Genomic DNA, 7,079 nt, shown 5'->3' on the forward strand with positions numbered 1-7,079 from the left:
GAGTTCTACTGTGTAACAAGTTCAGTCTGGAACTTGTGAGGAAGGTCTGATTGTAATAGGTTGTAACTAGGAGTGTTTGGCTTATTATAGTGGATTGGTTTGGTGTTTGAAATCCCTTGTAAGGTCGAGGTTTTACTTCCAATTAGGCCCTGGAAGGTTTCCTCGTAAAATCCTGTGTGCATTGCAAGTTCCTTTAATATTGTACTTTATATTTCCGTGAAAAAGTACCATTAGGAACTCCATACAATTCATTCCCCTCCTCTTGTATAATTTCGTCTCAACTAACAAAAAGAGGACTTGGTCTTCGTAAAGTAGAACTCGTTAATACAACCTTCATCGAAAAACTTGGCTAGAAGGTCATCTCCGATCCTCATAATATCCTCAACTTAATAATAAAGATTTGACTATTTGGAACATATCCCAAAAATTGGCCTCATTTTACTTAAAGGGATGCGTTGAAAAATAGATACGGGAACTGATGTTTTATTTTTGCTTGATAACAGAGTAACTTAGGAGAACCTTATTACTATCTTAAATTTAGACATTAACCTTGTCTAGAATCTTGATTTTACAGTCAGTTAATGTATCTCTGATACGACAACATGGAATAGTAACATTACATCCACTCTTGTTCCTCATCATGTGGTCCAACAAATATTAAGTATCCCCATTATTCGATATGTTCCAAGACGGCCAATTCTAAGTCATATCCGCAACTTGGATGGCTCATCATAATATTTCTACTGAAAAAGTGAAAAATGTGAATTTTCTTGGATTTGAAAGCTAATATAAACCATCCTTTGAAACTCAAATTGTGTACTTGGAAAATTTTTCTCAATAGCCTAGCCTCCCTACTAAGAAAGTTTTGAATTATAGACAAGTTCTTGTTTCCCCTATTTGTCCTCTTTGTGACAATATAATAGAAAACCAAGATCATTTAATCTTATGTTGTACTACTATAATGCATATTTGGATATAAATTTGGTTAAAAACTACCGTTCAAAATACATTTTTTTTTTTCTCTGTTTCGATCTTTAAAATCTATTTTTTCTAAGCCTTTGCCAAAAATCATTTGCTTTTTATGTAGCATATGGAAAACTAGAATTAGTCGTGTCTTTAAGGATAAATCATTTTCTCCTGCAACTGTCTTAAAAAAGCTTTTACCATTATTATCAAGTGGCAATTTTGAATACACATTAACTCGCTAGATATTCGGTTTAAGACAATTACACCTACACAACATATAAGAATCATGTATGAGTAAAGTGGTCCCAACCCTCGCCTAGAGTTTAAAACTCAATTTTGACAGCTCAACTATAATAATCAACCACCAAGCTTGCTTACCAAGGAGTACCTCATTAAATATAGCCATATCACAAAAACCCATTCCACCTAGACACTTCGATTACACATAGAGTCCCAATTTATTCGATGAAATTTTCTCCTCGGCTTCGTCTGTCCCCACCGAAAATTCGCAGTCATAAAGCGGATATCATTACCATGAAGGAAGTAGAATGGCTTGAATTATCGATTTCATTAGCAGTTCTTCTTGAATTATCGATTTCATTAGCAGTTTTTTCCCGGCCCTTGAGAATAGCTTCTCCTTCCAATCTTGGAGCTTATTCCATTTTTTTCTTTCATTCGGAGCCGCAAAAACCATCTACTTTGATCTCCCAATTATGGTTGGGATGCCAATGTTCTTCTCATGCACATTAACAAGACACGTCTTCATTACACTCCTCAACTCATCATGCTTTGACAAACACACACCTTTGCTAAATGAAACCTCCGATTTTTCAACATTATTTTTCTAACCAGAAGCTTCTTCGTAGATGATGAGAATATCAAACTATCTTTGAGCATTCCTCCCGAGTGGCACTAGCAAAAAGTAAACTATCATCTGCAAAGAAAAGGTAAGAAATATTCGGACCACTCCGGCTAGCTTTGGCTCCATGAATAAGTCTACTATATCGGAAGCTTTTCTGATTTGGGATGAAAAAGTGTCAGCTATCATGATAAACAAGTAAGGGGAGAGCGGATCACCTTGTCTCAATCCGCGGGAAGGAGTTAGAGAACCACTAATATTGCGGTTTATAATGAAAGAATACAACATTGTAGTAACACTCTTCATAAATACTCTTACCAAACTTTCAGAAAACCCAATTTTTAGCAGCAATTTTTCAAGAAAAACCCATTCAACCATGTTATATGCTTTTCTCATGTCCAACTTCATGGGCGGCTATAGTTCCCTTGTACCCCTTACTTCTCTTTTTCATAGAATAAAAAAATTTCATGGCTATGAGTGCATTATCGGTGATCAGTCTTCCCGGCACAAATGCACTCTAATTCTCCAAAATTACCCCAGGCAGAATCGATTTCAACCTCATCATAATCGCCTTAGACATAATCTTATAAAACACATTATAGAGAGAAATAGGACGAAACTCAAATATAAAAGTTGGGGACTTCACCTTGGGAATCAGGGCAATATTAGCGCTATTCACGGATTTTGGGGATTGTAAACCATGCAAAATGCTCCTAGCGTGCTCAAAAATATCATCTCCTACAATGTGCCAGAATTTTTATAAAAAATTGCATGTACTTCATCAGGTCCTAGAGCTTTACAAGGATGCATCTCATGACAAATGGTCACAATTATTTCCGCTTTATTAAAAGGTTGGAGCAAAAAAATATTATCCTCAAATGAAATAGTAGGAGACACATTAGCTAACACCCTTTCACAATTAACCCTTAAACGAAGGCTTTGACGATGGAAAAAGTTGCTCATAAAAGTCTTCGACAATCTTGTCGATGTCGCTTTCCTCCTCTTTCTAATCCCCTGCCAAATTAAAGTTGCTCATAAAATACTTTGCCTTGTGATGAAAGTATTTTGTATTTGTGTCCTCGTCTTTAATTTTTGACACTCTTGATCATAAATACCAATAAGCTTCTTGTTTCTCCGAAAGCTCATCAAGCTTCACCTCCAGAGTCGTTTATTTCTCCAAATTCTCTTATGAGGCAACCTGTCCATGCATCTCCTTCAACAACTTTTCATTATCATTAATCTCTTTATCCAAATTTTCAATGCAAATTTTCTCCCACTCCATACAATAGTGGGCATTAATAAGGTATTCCAGTCTCTTAATAGTCGATTTATCAGTAAACTAAATCCATGCCTCCCTAACTGTTGTTTTGCCTCTCCATAACCACACACTAGCTCCAACTTCTCCCCAAACACCCCACACTTTCTCTCCTGAATCCCTTGGGCATCAATTGCCATATTGTTTCCCATCAGGGCACTAGATAAAGGAGACTTAGTTTTCATCTTAGCCTTCTTCAGTTTGTGTGCCTTAGTCTGCCCCACTCCAAAATTGAAGATAGTGGCAAATTCTTTACACCTAGCCGCCATATCATCACCCTCCACTTCCATCATCGACAAATACTCATTCACTTCAAAGATCCTTCAACAAGGTTTGACCTACCCTCTCATTCTCAAGCTCTACCAAACTACCCACTTAAGTTGTATCTTCCCCATCTCCTACTAGCTACACTACTCTATTCGTTCTCCCCACCTCCTTCTCTCCAACTTCAGCACTAACATCAATTGCCAATCGTTCCTCGGGGTGTTTAGCGACAAACAAAATCTTCCTCGCCCCATGAAGGTCCTTTAATTCATTTGTTTCCGTCTTCCTTCCCCTCCTAAATGAGGCTTTTAACCAAGTTCCCCGCCTAAGATCTTTCTTCTCCAATACCTTCGGCTCATTAATGCAGTCCTTGATAGGTCGTATATTATACGTGTTTTTAAAGTCCATACAGTCCTTCACGAAGCTCGTTGATCGAAGCTTAAGTCATTTGGAGCTAAATCCTAGCCAGGCACGCCCATGTCACATAGGGCATAGGCGTGCTAGTGTATTCTAAGAGAAGCAGAATGTTTTAATTTAAAGCTTTAATTGAGGCACACCCATGTCTAATTGAGACACGCTCTTGTGGAGTCGAGTGCATCAAGCCGTCAACTACATGTAAAGGGAGGCATGGCCGTGTTGAATATGGCATGCCCATGTCCCATCGAGTGAAATAATTCAAGCAAGGCACGCCGGTGCCTTTATGAGTGTTAATTCTATTTTGCGTGTCATTGAAGAAGACATACCCATGTCAGAATTCGACACTCCCATGTCTCACTGGAAGAAGTTTAGCTTCTAATCTTAGGCATGGGCATGCCTAATCGAATATGGTCGGTTTTAATCTTATTTCTTTCCTTATTTTATCCTATTTTTTAGCTTTACTATAAACACTCAGTATTCATTATCTTAGAACCCCAATTTTCTCTCTAGACTTTATTTTCATTGTAATTGAAGATTATACACTCAAGATTCTATGTTTTACTTTCGTAATTCAAGATTCGGTATTTTCTTATTCTCATTAATTTCCTTAATTGTCAATTATGTTTACCTTAATTCTTATTATTGTTTTTATTATTATAAGTGAGTAGTTTACTTATTCTAAGATCTAGCATAACTGGAATATGATAATTGATGCATGAATAAATTCTGTAATAATAATTATTGCAATTGACATGCTTAATTGTTTATGCTTATGCCAATACTAGATTAGATATAATTGGTATTATTATTAATCCATTGTTTTTATTGCAACAAGAGTTGGGTTTAAACGGGTTTGAATAAATCATTTAAGGTTTGAAGTTCTTCACAATAGTAGTTGAATGAATGATTAGGAAGCTAAGAAATGTGCTTAATGTCTCTAATTTGCATGATTTCAAGAGAGTAGGCTTGATTGTGATCAGAGAATGAAAGATATGGTGTCCTTCCAACAAGTTTATTATTCTGATAGAGGGTTCAGAATTATCAGGAAGCTAATTCTTCAGTGAGATCAAGTGATCAGAATTCCTGGGTGGAGGCCGCTTCCGATCTGCAATAAGCTTGATTGTGATTTCAAAAGAGTAGGCTTGATTGTGATTAGAGAATGAAAGATACAGTGTCCTTCCAACAAGTGTGTTATTCTGATAGAGGGTTCAGAATTATCAAGAAGCTAATTTTTCAGTGAGATCAAGTGATCGGAATGCCTGGGTGGAGGCCGCTTCCGATCTGTAATATTAGTGAATAATGAATATTACAGCTTTGTCTTGACTGAACCCTTTGGGTCGAACCCAAAATGAACTGCCGATCCGAACCGACGAATCAATCTGAAAGATTTGATGAGTCACTAGAGTACTACGAACACAGACGCCGGATATCGAGCCTAGGGCATCGAGACCGAGCGTCGCAAAATCAACAAGCAACAAGTTCGAGCATAGCCGTAGCATCACAGTGGCCTAGCCATGTGGACGCTAGGCTAGCTCGAGCTAGTATGCACTTTGCATGGCTAGCCGCAAGCCTATACGCACCATGTGTGCTAGGCGCACCATCGCTAGCAGCATCGTGCTTGCATGGGTGCATGCCTTTGCATGGCACAGCACCACCGCAGCATGCGAGCTTGCGTGCCTAGGTGCTATCGCAAGGCCTCGCACAGCTAGGCGCACAGCACACCATCGCTAGCACTAGGCGGTGGCATGTGTGCGTGCATCACTAGCACAGCATGCCTCGCGTTGCTAGGTGCTTGCGTGCGTGCCTTCGCATGGCAGCACCAAGCAGCAGCAGCGAGCAAGGTGCTTGCGTGTGCGTGTGAGTGGATGCCTTCGCATAGCTACATGCTTACGTGCGTGCCTTCGCATGGCAGCACCAAGCATAGCGAGCTAGGAGCCTCGCCCAGGCAGCAAGCAACAAGCAGCGAGGCCTCTTCTAGCGCCAAGCAGCCAGTAGCATGTGTGGCTCGCTAGCAGCACGCATGTGCAAGGTGTGCTAGTGGTACGTGCTAACTATGCTGGGTTGGCAGTGCGTGCTGGCCAGCAAGGCTGGCAGCCAGCTCACCCCTTGCTTCATGCCGGTTTGAGGAGAGTAGGGACCAAGACTTAGAGCCATGCCTTGTGGAGCAAGACAATGGTCCCCCCATGGTTATGGTCCTCACCTAACCTCTCCTCTCCTCGTGCCACTTGTTGATTGTTGATTCCATTGTTTTATAATTTATTTTTTATTTAAATAAATTAGTAGAAAATGCTACTATCCCACATTGATCATGAATGGGAAGAGCAAGTTGCATTTCCCTATAAATACCCCATGATTGGGCATTTGGAAATCAACTTGAGTGGAACTCAAAAAGGCATCTCTTATTACTGAGAAAACTTTTAAGTTCGTAAAACTCTAGTTTTATACTTGGTCAAGTCTCGACTAACCCTCGAGGCGAAGATCGTTCGGGTCGGGTCGTGGGTACGAGCCGTTGGAGGCCGTCACGCTTGTGAGGCTTTAAGCTTCGAAGTAAGATCTTGGTTCACGAGCCAACCACGCTTCAAGGGTATTACTTCTTTATCCCTTTTCTTAATTATTGTTTAATTATGTTTATGCATGCTTTATTGCTTTAAGTATCCAGGCGGGTCTTGGGCGGGTTTCTCTTTCGCGTAGCGTTGGACGCTACGAAACCCAACTAACACTCGTCAAAAGCCAACTAAGAGCTTGCGTTACTAACTGCGGCACTAACACTGAACCGTGCTCCGTCAAAAGCTGTCGAAAAGATTCCGTATGAATTATGGACTAAGAAACCTCCAAGGTTGTCTTTTCTTAAGATTTGGGGTTGCAAAGCATATGTCAAGCGATTAATTTCTGACAAGCTTCACCCGAAATCAGACAAGTATTTCTTTGTGGGCTACCCAAAAGAAACCAAGGGGTATTACTTCTACAATAAATCCGAGAACAAAGTGTTTTTTGCTCGTGATGGTGTCTTTTTGGAGAAGGAACACCCTTCCAAAATGACAAGTGGGAGGAAAATCGAACTCGACGAAGTTCGAGAGGACGAGCAACAATGTCAACCTGATAAAACTGACAATCAAAATGCTTTAGAAGTAGTTGATAAGATTGGTCAGAATCAAACATACAATGTAAATGCTCAGCATATTAACCATCGTAGGTCATAACGGCAAAGATCTTAACCAGACATATACCTTGGTATTGTCTTAACTGAAGACCAGGACA

The sequence above is a fragment of the Chenopodium quinoa genome, unplaced genomic scaffold (genome assembly GCF_001683475.1).
Source record: "Chenopodium quinoa cultivar QQ74 unplaced genomic scaffold, ASM168347v1, whole genome shotgun sequence".
Classification (NCBI taxonomy): domain Eukaryota; kingdom Viridiplantae; phylum Streptophyta; class Magnoliopsida; order Caryophyllales; family Amaranthaceae; genus Chenopodium; species Chenopodium quinoa.